The sequence below is a fragment of the Bos indicus x Bos taurus genome, chromosome 24 (genome assembly GCF_003369695.1).
Source record: "Bos indicus x Bos taurus breed Angus x Brahman F1 hybrid chromosome 24, Bos_hybrid_MaternalHap_v2.0, whole genome shotgun sequence".
Lineage (NCBI taxonomy): Eukaryota > Metazoa > Chordata > Mammalia > Artiodactyla > Bovidae > Bos > Bos indicus x Bos taurus.
In genome coordinates, this window is record NC_040099.1 from 48,804,760 (window position 1) to 48,823,536 (window position 18,777).

Consider the following 18,777-nt stretch of genomic DNA (forward strand, 5'->3'; position numbering starts at 1 on the left):
GAAGGAAATGGCAACCCACTCTAGTATTCTTGCCTGAAGAATCCCATGGACATAGGAGCCTGGTAGGCTACAGTCCATGGGGTCACGAAGAGTCGGACTCAACTGAGCAACTTCACTTTCAATGTTCCCAAAGGCTGACCATTCATGGAGATGTTTTACAAGACTGATGGCCCTTTTTACTTCACTTCCTCACTGCCTCTCTCTCTGTTCTGCTTTTTGACTTTAGTTCCTCACTGCTTCTCTCTCTGGTTCTATAAGAGAACCCGGCATCCAGACCCCGGAAAGATGGTTACTTTAAGACATTAGTCGGCCATCTTCTCCATCTGCCAGCTTTCCAAATAATGTCGTATTCCTTGTATCAACACCTCGTCTCTCGGACTCATTGGCCTGTCGTGTGGCGAGCAGAGCAAGCTTGGATTTGGTAACAAGACCGCCACCCAAAGGCAGGCCTCCGACCAGACCCAGGTTAGCGCTCTGCCAGCAGAGAGGCAGAACAGCATCCCTGGAGAAGGCACAGAGGCTGGACAGACCCTGCATCTGTAGATCAGCAGAGACTCTCCTGGTGTGTTGGGTGGACCAGTGAACATAAGACCTCTTTGGACACAGGCTGGCCAAAGATTTGGCATCAAGCCAAAGATTTGTTACATGGACAAAACACAGCCATGTTGGGTCTGGCAGCTTGTTCATCTGGTTCCTTGTTCCACGGACAAAGGACTATCTGTGTCGTGGGAGGAGAAGCTGGTTATCACCGGGGTTTATTGTGGGGCTATTAATAATGAGCATATCCCTGCTCCAGGCTGGGGGAGACAGCTCGGGGCCAGCCAACCCTGTCCCTGGAGCCCCTTCCCTCCTGCCCTGCCAAATTCCTCAGAGCCCAGTGGATAAGATTAGCAGTTTCTACTTCCCAAAGGCCCAGGCCTCAAATTCTTATCCAGCTCCAGCCTTCCTTAACTTGGGTGGAGACAGAGCTGGTCTGCAAGGGCTGGGAGCTCAGAGTCCCCAGAGAGAGGCCAGTCAGGCAGAGGAGAACCTCAGAGGCGGCTCGAGTCCCGAATCCTTGGTACTGCTCTGCAGAGCTTTCACCCCTCTCCCGGCTTCGAGGCCCCTATTACTCTCCATAGAATCACAATCCTGAAGACAATTCTGAAAGTGGATGCCCGGTTGCCTGTCCACCAGTGGGCAGGAAGGAGAAAGGGGCGGGAAAGTCAGGCCTGCACACAGTCTGAGGAGTCCCACCTGGCCTGGATGCTGGGTCCTGTCCTCTGATCCCACGTCTTGACAGCGGCTCTTGCTCTGCTGTGATGGGCCGGCCTCAGGGCTGGCCTGTCCATACCTGTAGCGGGCCCCTATCACCAGTCAGCCCTCATCCACCCTCTGCCTGCTTCACTGCTCACCTGGTCTGTGCAAACCCCACCTCCACCCCCGCCCCACGAGCTCATGCAGGGCCAAACAGCAGAGCACACACTTTAGGCCATGAGGGCCTGACTTCATGGCTTTAGGTTTCAGGCTGATTTGTGTGTATGCAAGAGCTACTGGCTCCTGGGCTGCACACACACACACACACACACACACACACACACACACACACACACACGCCCTTCCCCTCAGTGAGCCTCTAGGCGGAAGGCAGGGCTCCGTGTTTCTTGACTGTGAAGATTCTTGTGGTTCATTTTAAGTTCCCTGGGAACACGGGTCATGAACCTGGATTCTAGAACCCACGTGGCCGCCTTGTGCTGTGTGACCTAGACAAAGTCACCTAACCTCTCTGTGGCATTCTCATTTCCTATTCCAGGAGGAGATTCCATTAGTCTCTCTCTGCAGAACCTGTTAAGAATGAGGCCAGGAGGAGGTCACAGGTTATAGCTGGGTTAAGTCATGCCCAGATTCCTCTGGGGAGGGGAGGAGTGCTAGGGCCGCCCTGCCTCAAGGCAGGATGGGATCCTGGTTCTCTGCACTCTCTGGATTCCAGCGTGTCTTTTGACCTCCCAGAAGCTTTCCTGACCTCCAGGAAGGAGGGCGGCTACCTCAACTTGGACCCTTCCCCTCTTTCTCTTGAGCGCTCCCCTGCCCACCATGCTGGCTTCCCACCCCCTTGCTGTGCTCTGATCTAACCCAAGGACAGATGCAGGCTGAGAAACCTTCAGATTATCTTCTACCTACCTGACACTGAAGAAGAGTGTTAGGGTTACGTGTGGGACAGCCATGGCAGTGAACTTGGCCCATACAAAGACCCTTCGAGGGGGTTTTTTAGAAGTGTGGGATTGCCTGGAGGTCTCCCAGTGGCAAGGGAGGAAGGGGCCTGAGTAGATCAAGGCTGGGACTGGGGGTAGGATGAGCACCCTTCCTGGACCAGACAACACGTGGTCTTCTGAGGGTTAGAGGGAGAAGGAAAGGCCGATCTTGTGCTACAGCCCAGCCCTCCCGGCACCTCGGTCCATGGAACTCTCCAGGCAAGAATACTGGAAGAAGTCACTCAGTCATGTCTGACTCTTTTTGACCCCATGGACAGTAGCCAACGAGGCTCCTCTGTCCATGGGATTTTTCCAGGTGAGAATACTGGAGTGGGTTTTCATTTCCTTCTCCAGGGGATCTTCCCGACCCAGGGATTGAACCCGGGTCTCCTGCATTGCAGGCAGATTCCTTACCATCTTAGCCACCAGGGAAGATTTCAACCCTGGAGGGTTTGAATCCCCTGGACAGCTTTAACAAACACAGGTGCACAGACTCACAGCAGGGACTCTGATTTCCTCCATTGTGAACCCCTGCCTTACCTGGCTCCAGGTGAAGGGTACCCTCTCCATCACACCTCCCCTCCCCCGGTACCTGAAGGTTCTTCCTCCCCCCAGCTCCTGCCAGGAGGACACCTTGCTCACCCGGGGTGACTGTTGGCACACCTGTCTTTCCCGCCAGTGAGGCTTAGCCACCTTACCTGGCCACCCCGGCCACCCTGGCCAGGTAAGTGGAGTGGCATTTTCTGCTCAGGTGGGAGTAAAGTCTCATCATATATCTGTCCCTCAGCCTCAGGTTCAAGTCAGATGCACTGGGGAGTCACGGATCTGTGCCTCCTCTGCTCCCCCATCCAGCACTGGCTGGACAGTACCCCAGCCCTCCAGTATCCCGACAGCCACTGGAAGTGTGAGTGGTGATTGGTGGCAGCTGCTAGGCAGGCCAGCTGTGCAGCCAGGCCAGCCTGGGTGTCCAGTTACTTCCTGGATGGGCATCCAGCCTCATCATGACATGATCCACTTTTTAGGACCTCCCATTGAGGACCTCTCAGTCACCATCCCCTCCTCTGGCTTCTGCTTTGGCTTCTCCCACCATTATCACTCTTTCTAAAATTTTGGCTGTGCTGGGCAGCTTGTGGGATCTTATTTCCCCAACCAGGGATCAAACTCATGCCCTCTGCAGTGGAGGGGGAACATTCCAGTCATTCTGTCTCCTTAGAGTTCTCCAATTGACTGTGAATGACACTACTGAAACATCAACCTGCTCTAGAATGCCCTTCCCCACGTCACCTGGCAAACTCCTATTCAGTCCTCAAAACCTCACTTGAGTGCTGCTTCCCCTGGCAAGTCTCCCAGGACCTCTTGGTCTGCATGCAAGAGTGACTTGGCCTGTGATGAAGCAAATCTGCTCTGACTTCCAAGGTGGCAACTCTTCTTGTTGCTACCACCCACGGGGAATTTGGAGTCCTGAGAGGGAACCACAGAGTGTTCAGGTGAGGGGAGAGAGATATCACGCAGCGCTTGTGGGAGGCAGCCTGCACTGTGGGGCTTACCCATGAGGACTTGTCAGACTTTTATGGGACACAGCTGGCAGAGACTGCAGTGAGCTTCGCCCGCATGTCTCAAGCGAGAAGTCAGTAAGGGGTCTTCTCAAGTGAAAAGCAAAGGCCCACCTAACAAGGAGCTTTCCAGAGTGATGCACGTGCTCTGTATCTTGCTGGGGTTTTGGTTACACAGTGTGTTTGTTTGTCTAAACTCAGCCATGGTACACTCATGATTTTGTGCGTTTTGCCACATACATATATTTTTATCTATTAAAAAAACACGCTTTAAACAAATGCTGAAATCCTGTGAACCGTGTGCACGCTGAAGTGACTGATGCCTGCAATTTACTTTACAACGTGTCGGGAGATCACAGGGGATGAAGAGAGGGCGTCAGTGAGTTCAGTACTGCGTTCGCGGTAGAGTGCCGGTGGTGGGTAAACAGGTATTCCCTGTAAAATCCTTGCCACTTTGCAGTATGTTTGACAATTTAAAAACAACTTCCAATAAAATGTTGGTGCAAGAAAGCGGAGGTCCGGGGCGGGAGATGGGACACTGGAGGTCTTTCCAGGGGAAGTGGCACTCAAGTGAGGTTTTGAGGACTGAATAGGAGTTTGACAGAAGAAGGGGGAAGGGCATTCCAGAGCAGGTATGACGTTTCAGTAGCAGGCGGGAGGGGATGCTCTGCCTGCTTCTGAATAAGGCAGCCCAGGCTCCCAGCTGAGCATCCCAGGTCCTCCGGGAGGGACCGGAGGCTTTTGGGGTTTATAGTTTGCATTCACACTAGCGGCCTAAAGTGGGTATGCTTTATCCTGGCATGTGAGCCCCGCCACTCTCAACAGATCCCTCAGGGGTACCCATAAACTCCCATAGGAAGTCCTGGGCAGGGACTCTACCTGACAATGCAATCAGGTCCAGGTAAATGACGGACCCCACGTCACCCCCAGCACCCAGTAGAGTCTTTTTTAATGAGGCTTCTTTCTGCTCCTGGGGTGACAGTTACCTAGCAGGATTCGCCGTGTCCTTGAGTCCCCCTGCTGCACGGTGAGCCCCCAGGGGCAGGGGCCACGGCTGATTTTTCTTTGCCTCCCCCACGCTTGGCACAGCGCTGGCATGCGGTGAGGCTTGGAAATGTTTGCTGGGTGAGCAAACGCTCTCGACTATTTCATGTCGCCCACTGGATTCGGGCAGCCTGGGTGCTCTGACGGTGCGTGAAGCTAAAGGTGAGGCCATCTGCCAACAGCTGCCAACGGAGACGCCCTGAAGTTGCTTGCCAGGTGGGCGGAGGGGCATGGTTAGAGCTCAGAGTCCCTCTGTTGTAGGTCAGGATGGAGCTACCCAGTCTGGCACTGAGCGATCCAGAGCTTGCCCTCGCCTCTCGGGTGATTCCTGCAGCTCCCAGCAAGCTCCACTTGCCCAGACACTCAGCTCTACCTTCGCGCCGCTGCTCACCCGGTGTCCCCGGCCTGGACTGCCTTCTCCCTCTCTCCCTCCCATCTGACTGCGCCAGGCTCCCCAGGCCTCGGTCTCCCCAGGCAGGAGCAGTGACTGTTTCCTTTAACTTGTCCATTGCCCACCGGCCTTTCTGCTGGCCTAGCACCAATCAAACAGTGTTATTAATTAATTACTTATGTGGCATGCCCAATGATTTCTTTCCTTGTGTCTGGCTGAGCTCCCGAGGTCTACCTGTTATCCACACCCTAGCTCTCCCCTAGGGCTTAGCACCATGCCCCAGAGTGTTTAGCATCATGCCTGAGAGGGACAGAAGGCACCCCAGTGAGCTGGTTGACTGAGAGTGAATCTTCAGGGGTGGTTTTCAGTCCCAGGACCAGAACAGAAGCCATTTTTTTTTTTATGAATGAAGCGTCTGAAATTGAAACCTGGCAACGTGAAGACAGGAGCGATGGTGCCCGGACAGAGAGGTGGGGATGGTAAGAGTCGAGACTCTCCAGCTCTCCTTTCTCCAGAGCCTCACCTCCCTCTCCTCCTTGACCCTGAAGGGGTCTCACATTGGCTCGCTCCCCCGTCTCTTTCCGAGCTGCCTTCTGTAAAGTGATCTTGCTATATTTACTTAAACTTCTATTTAAAGAGGAATTCCTCATAATTACTCAGCCGCAGAGAGCTGACACTGTTTGGCTCTGTTTATTTAGTTTCTCCTAGTGATTGGCAAAATGTCCTCAGTGGCTTTAAAGAGCAGATATAGACGAATGACCCGCTGGTCATAAAATAAAGTATGATGTTCTTTTCTGTCCTCGTGGGAGATGGCATGTGGAGAGGAGGTGCCTCACCATCTCATCCCACGAAACGCTAAAGCCCGTCATTCTGATGTTGGATTAATGAAGCAGTTTTGTAATTTGTGAAAGGCACCCCCCCATATCATCTGGACATGAATATGTATGTGTACACAGCGTGTGCTCAGTACACACGCTGTAAACCCTTCTCGTGTGCACACAGACATTCACACCCACACACAGCCTCACAGACAGCAAAGGGCAGGCACGCCAACAATGGATTGAAGCAGGGATTAATACATCTATTTTTTTCTTCAAAAAAAATCTAATTGATATTTGGCTTTTAGCCCAGTAGTGGAACTAAAATAGTAAGTTATTTATATAGAAATGATTCCCTAGGCACTCCGCTGTCTTCTCCCTCACCCCGCTTCCACGCCACCGCCCATGCAATGACCTTCCTGCTCTAACAATCCAAAGGGAAAGGTATGCTGAATATCATTCGTGAAACTGTGGGGTTTTTTTTTGCCCCCTGGTCACGCTGTGTGGCTTTCGGGATCTTAGTTCCATGACCAGGGATTGAACCTGGGGCCACCACGGAGTTCTAACCTCTGGCCCACCAGGGAATTCCCTCATTCGTGAAACTCTGGCCAGGAGCTGGGCTCAGAGACGGTTGGCAATCGCGAGGGGGATTGGGGGAACTGATAGGGCACTGTGTCTTCTCCAGTGAATCCCAATGAGTTTGAAAGCGTGCAGGCAGCGGGGACAATTGTCACACCTCCCAAACGTGACCAGACCAACCTAACCCAGCGCAGCCGCCCACCCCTCCCTACTTCTCAAGAGCTCCTCTTGGCACCGTCCCACCAGCAGTCCTCCGAGTCTCCCTTCTTGGGCCACATCCTGTGTCCACGCCCCGTCTCCCATCCCTGTCCTACGCTCCCCTCCAGCAGCCTTGAGCTGACCCCTGGGGACCAGGGCAGCCTCCTGAGCTCTCCTCTGCCCGCCTTTCCCTGCGTGCTTTGCAGAGACCTTTGTGGGGCTGCCTGTGCCTCTGCAGCAAGAGCCCCTTAGAGGGGTTCGGGCCGTGCCCGGAACCGTGCCACGTCCTCGTATCACCGGGCACACAGAGTGGGGACCACGGAGTCGGTGGGGATAGCACGTGTTTGTGGCCTTACATAGCGCAGTGCAGGAGCCGAGAGATGCGTGCTGTTGACCAGACGTCTTGGTCCTCGTAGCCTCCTTTCCGCCGGGCCCAGGCCTAGGCCAGTGGGCCTCCCTTTCTGGATCTGCCATAGCTTTGCCTCAAAATCTGGCCAGCCTGCCTGAAAGAGCCCTGGGCCTCTGTGATGTCATCCTCCATTGCTCCTTTGTCCCAGAAAGGGTTGACAGGGTGTCCCGAGCCCCAGCCGAGTCTTCAGTTGGTGATGATCTTTCCTTTACTTCCCGTTCTTTCAGTGACCTTGCTCCCCAGAAAATCAAGAGGACCATTTCTTCTTTTTTGGTGGCCCTGCCAAGTGGCTTGGGGCATCTAAGTTCTCTGACCAGGGACTGAACCCCTGCCGTGTCACTAAAAGCCCAGAATCCTAACCACTAGGCCACCAGGGAACTCCCATTTCTGTAAAAGAGATTAGACAAATAAAGATAGAGTTAGAAGCCAAGACCTCCTCAACACAACCTACAGGGCTCCCCAAGTGCGCTCCACAGCCCCTGGGACAGCCTGCCCAGCCCACCGACCGCCCCAGCCAGCTGGGGGCCTGTCACCCCACCGTGTTCACAGCCCCTTCATCACCCGCTTTCCTGAAAGGTCGGCTACAACGCAAAGGCTAATAGATCCACCAAACCCTTTCCAGTAGTTGATCCTAGCTTGAATTAACATAATTTCAACAAACATTGCCTTCTCTGGAGAAGGCAATGGCACCCCACTCCAGTACTCTTGCCTGGAAAATCCCATGGATGGAAGAGCCTGGTAGGCTGCAGTCCATAGGATCGCTAAGAGTTGGAGATGACTGAGCGACTTCACTTTCACTTTTCACTTTCATGCATTGGAGAAGGAAATGGCAACCCACTCCAGTGTTCTTGCCTGGAGAATCCCAGGGACGGGGGAGCCTGGTGGGCTGCCGTCTATGGGATCGCACAGAGTCGGACACGACTGAAGCGACTTAGCAGCAGCAGCAACAAACATTGACTGAGCACCGCTTGCTTCCAGGAGCTCCGCTTGCTTTTGTTGTTTAATCTCTAAGTCACGTCCCACTCTTCTGCAGCCCCATGGGCTGTAGCTTGCCAGGCTCCTCTGCTGGGATTTCCCAGAGCTCTACTTACGATCAGTAAACACAGCACGCGGGCCACTGCTTTCATAGAGTTTACCGTCTAGCAGAGGGATTCCCAAGGTTTGGGTGCATGAGAATCACCGCGGGGAGTTGTTAAAGCCCAATGTTGGACACCAACCCTAGAGTTCCAGATTCACTACGTGTCGGACATGGAACCTGAGAATTTGCTGATCTAGAAAGTTCCCAGGTGATGCTGCTGTGGCTGGTCCAAGGACCACACTCTGAAAACCACGGGTCTAGCAGATCCGCAAAGAATCAGGACCCAGGGCAGTGATTTTTTTTTTTTTTTGGCTTGTTGATTTTTCCCCCCCTTTTGTTTATTTTTGCCTTTAAAAAAAATTTTTTTTTTGGCCGTACCACGAGGCTTGTGGGATTTCAGTCCCTGGACCAGGGATTGAACTCAGACCAGTGACAGTGCCTAATTCTAACTACTCGGAGATCAGGAAACTCCCCAGGGCAATGAATTTTGAGACTTTTAAAAGACTGGTAGTTCAGAAAAACAAAAGGGTGACAGGAGCCGGCAGCACGGGGCCCTCTGGCCCTCAGCATATCAGAGTCTCAAGATTTATTCTGGACTGGATGAGCTCCAAGATCCTTCCTAGGTCTTGTTTTCTAGAGGATGGATGAACTGGCAAGAGAGGGGGAAGTGAGCAAGGATGGGGAGGCAGGGCAGAAGGTTCTGGAAACCCTGGGGTTGGGCCGATAGTGGAGAAGAGGAGACGTCGGGTCTCCCTTGGCCTCCCCAGCTTGTCTCGTGGCTTCAGCAGTCTCCTCCGGGGCGGCTCCCTCCCCCAGGTCCCAGACACGGCTGCTGCATGGCTGGGGCCAGCAAGACCTGGGAGCCGCTGCTGCCCACGACACCTACGGTTTTAGAATCTGAAGAGCAGATGCCTCTCCTTGCTAAGCAACTTGTGAAACAAACAGCTTGCTTCAGGGCTTTCTTTTTTGAAGCTGACTTTGTTGTTGGGGTGGCGAGATGTGTATACAGATAAGCATCTCAAGGTGATGACATCGCAAGAATAATAAAAAAAAAATGCTACTTTGCAGTCTGTGTCCTTCACCTCTGAGGCATACTCTTCAAAATAACCACAGGTCAGTGCTCCTTAGGACCAGCTCTGGTGGCTGGGGGTGGAAGCAAGGAAGGGGCGACCACCGACAGACAGGCAGCTCTGCGGACATCTCTCCACCTTCCCCACCAGAGCCTCAGTTTCCTCATCTTAAAAATGGGCTGAGCTAGGCGGCTGTTAAGGTCCCTGCCCGTCCCCAGTTAGACACATAGAACTAATTAAAACTGGGTGTTTAACCAAACTCCATTGTTCACTGTAGTGGTGTTTGTTGTAAGTGAATGCTACCTTGATATATATAAGAAAAAATTTTTTTTGTTATGATAAGGGGTCAGAGGCTGCTCCAGAGCCCTGAAGCTTCCACAATTTGTGAGGGCATCTCCCTAAGAAAAATATCATCAGAATTCCTAGACTAAATTAGGAAGGGGCCTGGGCTGTGAGGGACCCTGAGGTTCAAGCTTCTTAGCTCCACGGGATCCCCTCTCCAGGTGATTAAAGGCCCTCTGTTGTCCTGGACAGACACCGGGGTCCAGAGTAGTGGAGACCCTCGAGACCGTCGTCACACGCTTGAATCGGCCTTGAATCGGCACGTTGCAAACCTGAGTGTCTCCCACGCCCATCCCGTCCTGGCCTGTGTTTTGGTCTTGACACTGCGGTTGCCTGGCAACTGTCTATCCTATAGGAATTCACACTCGCCCTTCCAGGCAGACGCACATTTAATTTCAGACCCGGAGTGCTCGGTGACGTGGGATGTCACCAGCCTATGCCCTCACAGAAATAACCCCAAGAACTCAGTCCAAAGTAGCTGAGGGAACTGATACCCGCATTTGATCTTATTCCCCTAAAATAGCTTGTTCCTGTTTATGGGGCCGCCGTGAGAGAGGGGACGCAGGGGCCTGGCTGTGCTCACGGCTTCCTCCCCCCCGCCGGCTGCTTGCTGCTCCACGGACACCGCCAGAGACACAGTGACTCAGGGCCTTGAACATGATGTAACACCTCTGGCTCCCGGGCGGGGTGATGGGGAACGTGTGTGACAGCTTTGGAATTCCAGGCAGGACCCTTGGTGCCTGCTGGCCAGTTCTTGACCAAGGTCAGGTTCAGCTGAGAGCTGGGCTCTTGAGCCTCCTGGGGGTGGCTAGGGAGGGTGTCCCGGCCTCTGGGTCAGAGCTCTTACTGAGGATGAGCTCAGGTCTTGGCCAGAAAGGACCGCACATCAGTTCATTCTCTCGAGTACTCCTTCTCAACCTTGACCCTGCACTGCAGTCATCTGGGGAGTCATAAAACACGGATCTGACGCAATAGTGAGATTCTAACATCACCAGGCGTAGTGTTACCTCTCTGACCAGTTAGCGTTTTCTTCCCTTTTGGCGGGTGTGTCTGGAGTCCCGGGCACCCCTAAGCTCTGACAACCCAGGGCCCTCTCTCACGCTCCCCAGGCTCCTAGGCCCTCAGCCAGGCATCAGGTCTTGACTGCCAGCCTACTATGTCCGGATCAGGGCTAGACTCCCCTGGATGGGTAACCCTGGCCCTCGAGGGTGCTGGGGAAAAGTTAAGACTCCTTGAAAGGTGCTGGGCTAGGACTGAGTAGGGAGAAGGTGGGGCCTGCACGGGGTGGTGGGTAACGAGTGAAGGTAGGAGCTGGCTGCTGGGCTTTGAGAATATATTGTAATATATATTTTATTATCATGTTATATTCTACATCATATACATAATAATATAAGGCAGTGTGAGTATTAGTAAAGTAGAGCTCCCAAACAAGCAAGCATCAGTTCAGTTCAATTGCTCAGTCATGTCCGACTCTTTGTGACCCCATGGACTGCAGCATGCCAGGGTTCCCTGTCCATCACCAACTCCTGGAGCCTACTCAAACTCATGTCCATTGAGTCGGTGATGCCATCCAACCATTTCATCCTCTGTCATCCCCTTCTCCTCTTGCCTTTAATCTTTCCCAGCATCAGGGTCTTTTCCAATGAGTCCATCTGTTCATTGGTCACTTTATTTTTTAATTGTTGTTAAAAAAAAAAAGACAATATAAAAATCACCATAGGGACTTCTCTGGCGGTCCAGTGGTTAAAACTTGGAGCTTCCACTGCAGGGCACACAGGTTTGGTCCCTGATGGAGGAACTAAGATCCCATATAATGTGCAACCAAAAAACAAAAAAATTCACCCTCTTGTCCATTTTTAACCGTACAGTATCCATGAAATTAAAAGACGCTTACTCCTTGGAAGGAAAGTTATGACCAACCTAGATGGCATGTTCAAAAGCAGAGACATTACTTTGCCAACAAAGATTCGTCTAGTCAAGGCTATGGTTTTTCCTGTGGTCATGTATGGATGTGAGAGTTGGACTGTGAAGAAGGCTGAGCGCTGAAGAATTGATGCTTTTGAACTGTGGTGTTGGAGAAGACTCTTGAGAGTCCCTTGGACTGCAAGGAGATCCAACCAGTCCATTCTGAAGGAGATCAGCCCTGGGATTTCTTTGGAAGGAATGATGCTAAAGCTGAAACTCCAGTACTTTGGCCACCTCATGCGAAGAGCTGACTCATCAGAAAAGACTCTGATGCTGGGAGGGATTGGGGGCAGGAGGAGAAGGGGACGACAGAGGATGAGATGGCTGGATGGCATCACTGACTCGATGGACGTGAGTCTGAGTGAACTCTGGGAGTTGGTGATGGACAGGGAGGCCTGGCGTGCTGTGATTCATGGGGTCGCAAAGAGTCGGACACGACTGAGCGACTGATCTGATCTGATCTGATCATACTGTACGACTGTACAGCACACCCCTGGTTCACATTGCTGTGTCTCAGATCTCCGGGTCACTTGCTTCTTGCCGAATAGAAACTCTACAGTCGCTCCTCCTCCCCGGCCTCTGCAGTCACCATTCTACTTTCTGTCGCCATGATTTTGACCACTCCGGGTATTTCATGTAAATGGAATTGGACTAGCTTGTTCTACTCAGCATAGCATATTCCAGGTTACCCATGGACCCAGGTTTATCCATGTTGTCATGTGTCACATAATTGCCTTCTTTTAAAAAGCTGAACAGCACTCCATCCCACATGTTTACCATGTTTTCTCTACTCATTCACCTGTCAGTGGACCCTGGGGCTGCTTCACCTCTTGGCTATCGTGAATCACGATGCAATGAACACAGGTGTGCGAATATCTCGAGGCCTTGCTTTCGGTTCTTTTGGATATATACCTAGTAGTGAGGTTGTTGGATCAGATGGTGTTTTATTTCTAGTATTTTGAGGAACCACTGCACTGTTTTCCGTAGTGGCTGTGCCGTTTCACACTCTCACCAGCAGTGCTGCCGGTTTCCCCACATTCTCATCCTCTTGTTATTTTCTTTCTGTCCCTCTTCCCTGCTGTGTTTTTTTCCTATTTTAAAAAATTTTTATTTATTTTAAATTGAAAGATAATCACTTTACAGTACTGTGCTGGTTTCTGCCATACATCAGCATGAATCAGCCATAGGTATATGTATGTCCTCTCCCCTTGAACCTCCCTTCCGCATCCCACCCCATGCTACACGTCTAGGTTGTCACAGAGCCCCGGCTTGAGTTCCTTGAGCCAAACAGCAAATTCCCATCGGCTATCCACTTTACATATGGTAGTGTATATGTTTCCATGCTACACTTTTTTTTCCTTTTAACTGTGGCCATCCTAATGGGTGTGAAGTGATATCTCATTGTGGTTTTGATTTACATTTCTCTAATGATTGAGCATCTTATCATATGCTTGTTGGCCATTCATTATCTTCTTCAGAGAAATGTCTATTCAGGTCCTTTGCCCATTTTTTTATTTGTTTTTAGTTGTTGAGTTGTAGGAGTTCTTTTACATATTACATATGTAATATGTAATATTTCTTTCACATATTACATATTCTGGATGGTAATCCTTTATCTGATATACAATTTGCAATTCTTCTCTCCCATTTTGTAGGTTGCCTTCTCTTTTGATTGCTGCTGTCTTTAATGTGCAGATCCTTGGTCAGTTTTTAAATACAATAGGGAGCTGACCAAATAATTTTAGAACACAAAAGAATCAATTAATTGCATTTCATATAATAAAATTTAGATCTCAAGATTGAGATAAAAATCAAAGCAACATTACACCTACCAATTAATTCTAGCAAGAAGTGTAGTAAAATTTTTAGAAAAGATGTTTGTTGGAGCTCTACTCTAAGACTCTCCTCCTGCACCTCACAGAGTGCCATGGACTCCCTGCCATGTAGAGTAGCAAGCCTCCAGCTAAGGGTCTATATTCTAGAGAAGAAGTATCTAGATCACGGGTTCTGGGAGGATGAAAGTGCTGGGGGCTCCCTGACTGCATCTTCCCTGGGTTGGGAAGATCCCTGGAGGAGGGCATGGCAACCCACTCCAGTTTTATTGCCTGGAGAATCCCTATGGACAGAGGAGCCTACTGGGCTACAGTTCATGAGGTCACAAAGAGTCGGACACGACTGAGCGACTATGTTCTCAGGGCATGCCGGACCTCACTCCAGGGCTGGGCTCACCCCTCCTGGACGCCCCTGGGTCCCCCTCCACAAGCCTCTGCCCACTGGGGGCCCTCCTCTCCTCCCCCAGCCCCCGTTCTTCAGTCTGCCTGAAGTCACGCGTGAACTGCCTCAGGTTCCCAGTGGGCTCGCCTAGTCTTTTTCCTTAGAACCTTCACCTCACATCCTCGAGGCGTCTGGGCCCAGTCCATTGGGCCGGCTTCAGTCATAGTGCCTTGGGGGTCGCAGTTTTCTCCTGAGTGGATACATTGAAGGTGTGAGCACCAGACAAAGAGTCCAAGACCTCAGCAAGTCATGCGACCTCTCCAGGCCTCAGTTTCCTCTTCTGTAGAGTAGGAGTGATGTCTCCGCCGTGCCGAGTGTCAAAGGCTGAGGGGGAGTCCTGAGCCAGGTGTGTAGGTGATGGCGGACACAGGCCAACCCTCAGTTCCGTAACTGTTCACACAAGGCTTGGATGAACCAAAGCCGCAGGTGTGATCCTAAAGTCCAGCTCAGGAAAGGTGCTCTGGGAAGAGGGCCTGGAGACCTCGGTCCAGCCCTCCCTGATCATCAAATTCCCTTTTTGTTCCTTGGTCAGTCACTCAACTGGCCCAGGCCTCAGTTTTCCTCATCTACAAAGTGGGAATAATGATACTCCTTTCATCTAACTCACCACTACAAAGAAATATACAAGTTTCTTTGGTCTATTTAAAAAGTACTCACATATTGGGATTAACAGATACACACTGCTACATGTAAAATAGATAAATAACAAGGGCTTACTGTACGACACAGGGAACTATATTCAGTATATAATATCCTATAACAGAAAAGAATCTGAAAAATAACGTATATGTGTGTGTAGGTACACATTATATGTGCATAAGGCTTACCTGGTGGCAGAGATGGTAAAGAATCTGCCTGCAATGCAAGAGATCTGAGTTTGATCCCTGGGTCAGGAAGATTCCCTAGAGAAGGGAATGGCTACACCCACTCCAGTATTTTTGTCTGGACAATTCCATGGACAGAGAAGCCAGATGGACTACAGTCCATGGGGTCACACAGAGTCAGACTTGACTGAGAAACTAACATTTTCACTTCACGTTTCACTTTTTTTAACTTATACACACACACACATATCTATAAAACAATACATTACTTATACATAACAGATTCACTTTTCTGTACACCTGAAACGTTATAAATCAATTATACTGAGGGAAAAAAATCACTCACCTATATACGGTAAATGCTGGCTCTAAAAGTTTCGACGCTGATACGCTGTCCTCTCCTTTTCCAGGGCTGGCAGTGAGCACCGCTTCCTTGCCTTTGCAGGTGTCTTTGCACCCAAATCCCTGTTTCGTGTGTGTATTTATGTATTTACTCATATTTATTCTATTTTTGGCTGCGATGGGTCTTCACTGCGGTGCGCTGCCTCTCTGCCGCTCTGCTCAGGCTTTCTCTCGGTGTGACGAGCAGGGTCTGCTCTCTAATTGTGGTGTGTGGGCTTCCCCGTTGCAGTGGCTTTTCTTGCTGTGGAGCACAGGCTCTAGAGTGCTTGGGCTTCAGCAGTTGTGGCTCACAGGCTTCATTGCCCTGCAACATGTGAGATCTTATTTCCCAGACCAGGGATTGAACCTGCGGCCCCTGCATAGCAAGCCAGATTCTTAACCACTGGACCACCGGGGAGGTCCCCTGTGTCACAGATATTAAAATCTTCATCGTCTGAATGGGTTGATGAATTGGGCTGGTGGGATGCAACGGTGGAGACCCAATGTAGCAAGCAGTCCCTGTGGCTGGTTTCCATGGCCACTGGAGTCCCCAGACCTGGGCTCTGTGCTGTGCTTAGTCGCTCAGGCATGTCTGACTCTTTGTGACCTCATGAACTGTAGCCCACCAGGCTCCTCTGTCCATGGGGATTTTCCAGGCAAGACCACCGGAGTGGGTTGCCATGCGCTCCTCCAGGGGATCTTCCCAACCCAGGGATCTTCCCAGGTCTGCCGCATTGCAGGCAGATCCTTTACCATCTGAGCTACCAGGGAAGCCCTGGGTTCTAGCCTAGAGATTTTTATTCCCTGGGCACAGGGCCTCTGATCCCTCTAGTGAGGCCAGTGGCATCATGCCCTGGCATAATGCATTATGCCCTGGCATAATGCTAGGCTTCAGCCAGGCCTGGACAGTGGTCCCTTCCTGGACAGGGCACAGGCCTCAGGGGTACGTGGGAGAAAGCACTCAGGGCTGAGCTTTCTTAGGACCTGCACTCCAGGGTGGACAGGAGCTCTGGGCTGTCTCACCTCAAGGGCCTGAAATGTGTCCATTTTGCTTGACTCTGAGTCTGTCCCAACTGAGACCTGAGTCTGCTTACCCCCTGCCCCTCACCCCCGGCCTCTGGGGCAGCTCCTCCCTGGCAGGGTAAGGAGGCTGGAGGTGGGCCTAAGAGGGAGGCAGGAAAAGATGGAAAGGAGAAAGCGGGGTGTGTGTGGGGATTCATCAGGTGGTCTGTGGGGTAAGTAGGGGGAGACGTCCATGGGCCCTGCCCAGTACACTCCTGGCTTCATCTCCACCAAAGCTGGCATGTTTCCCACGCTCCTGAAGCCCAGCAAGCAGTTTTGTCGTAAGTGACTAGTTAATAAGTTATGTTAGTGAGGTATGTGAGCAGAGCCTTCCGCTACAGAAGGTGGCTGACAGTACTTTCTCTTCCTCCTGTGCAGTGAAGAATGAAAATGAAACATATCTGCAGGAACAATTTGCAGTGGCTCAAGAGCTGTCTACACTTTGGGGTAAAGAGGGGAAGAGGGCTGTCGTTTCTCCGTGGCCCAGACAGTGCCTGGGACGCAGCCCACCACAGAGCTAGTGCTCAATGGAGGCTGATTGAATGCATGACCACCGGGTTGATTACGAACCAGAAGGATGGCATGAACCCAAGCAACCTCCATGCTATTGGGCCCAGAGGTCGGCTCTCAACCGTCACCTTGCGTCATCTGTCTGCAGAATTCAGGAGGATCAGCCCCTCCCCCTTGGCTCAGGCACAGCAAACACAGATCCCTTCCAGGCCTCCTCCTCCTCTTCCTCCTCGTCCTCGTCCTCCTCCTGGTCCTCGTCCTCCTCCTCGTCCTCATCCTCCTCCTCGTCCTCGTCCTCCTCCTCGTCCTTCTGCCCAGGCTGCTTCCACGTCTTCTCTCTGCCCGCTTCAGTCACATGCTCAGAACGTGGTCCTTGAGTTGCGCTGTCGGCTTCAAGGAGGAGCTGCTGGTGGCCTCACCCAATCTCCTCAACTCCAGGCTCATCCACCCACCAGCTTCTCTGACCTCTCCACGTGGACATCTAGTTACCTTGTTAGACTCAACAGGATGAACCTCAGACTCCTAAACTCCCTGAAGACCGCTCCCTGAGAGGGTTCCCTCTCTTGGTCAGTGGCAACCCCATCCTTCTGTGACTCCCTAAACCCTGCAGTCATCCATGAGCGCTCCTTTCTCAGACCTCACGTCCAATCTGTCACGGACTCTGCCTTCAAAGCATAGTTAGAATGCAGCCCCTTCTTGTCCCCTCTATAACCACGGTAGTCTCATCTGAAAGTGTTCATTATGCTCTGGTGTCCCTGGGCCACCCTGGTGTCCCTGCAGTCTGATCTCAACACAGCAAACAGAGTAGCCTTTCAGAAAGCAAGCCATATCCCACCTCTGCTCAAAACCCCCAACCCTCCAGTGGCTCCTTGCTCGGCCTGGAGTAAAACCAAATAGCTGACAGTCATCTGTTGCAGCATTTCTCAGAGCAGGTGACTCAGATGTACACTCATGCTTGAGAAGTACTGGTCTAAGAACGACCTACTTCATCTGGTCCTACCGCCTCCCTGGCCTCATTGCCTCCCCACCCCCAGCAGTTACTTCATTCCAGCTGAACAAGCCGCCTTGTCGACCCCCAGACAAACCCCTGCCCCGGGACCTTTGTCCTGGCTGCCCACTCTGCTCCTCGCCTCCTTCAAGTCTTGGCTCTGTGTCACTTTCTCGACTGGGCCTTCCTTCCCCCCATTTTAAAAACTTCAACTCTGTTTTCCGTTATAGTGTTGCTTACCTTTTGATGTTTTATATCACTTATTTCTGATGCTTCCTGCTTAGAGGCTAATGCCTCCCACTAGAATGTCAATTCCCCTTGGAAGGGACTTCCTCTTTGTTCACTGATGCATCCTAAGTGCCAATAATGGTTCCTGCTTCAGGGTGTGTTTGTTGAGTGAATGAACGAATGGACAAATGAATGAATGAAAATCCACATGAACCCGAAGAGCAAAAGCTACAGTTTATTGAGCATATATTTTGTTCCAATCTTTTGTTCAAACATCTGCTCTAATTCTCTCAAAATTCCTGCAAGGTACATAGCACAATCTTCATTTCCTGGATTGAGAACTTGACTCAGAGAGGTTAGGCAGTGTGCCAAAAGTTGCCCAGCAAGAAGGGGCTGGAGTTTGGTGTCTTTCTGATTTGGAAGCCTCTGCTCTTTCCCTGATACCAGGTAACCATTTCCGAAAGCCTTCTACCTGTGCCCCCCAAAGGCGGCTGCAGCCCCCCAAAAGGAGGTGACGTAGTCTCAACGCTGCGGCTTGGGTAAACCCACTGTGTCTGGGAGACACACCGTAAAAGGTAAGGCAAGTCCTGGACAACCGGGACCCGTCCATCTGTGGGTCAGAGCACAAAGAAGAGAACCCAGGCTCCTCTGAGTCCGCTGGTGGCGAGGAGGGGGCTGGGGAGCGGGTGGGCCGGTGTGATGGTCGGGCTGCCATCCAGCCTTCCTTCGATTCTCATGCAGCCCCTTAGAGGGTGTACGCCTTCACCCAGTCTCTAAGCAACCGCCTTCTGCAGCAGGCGGGAAACGATCCATTAATGATACGTTAGGAAAC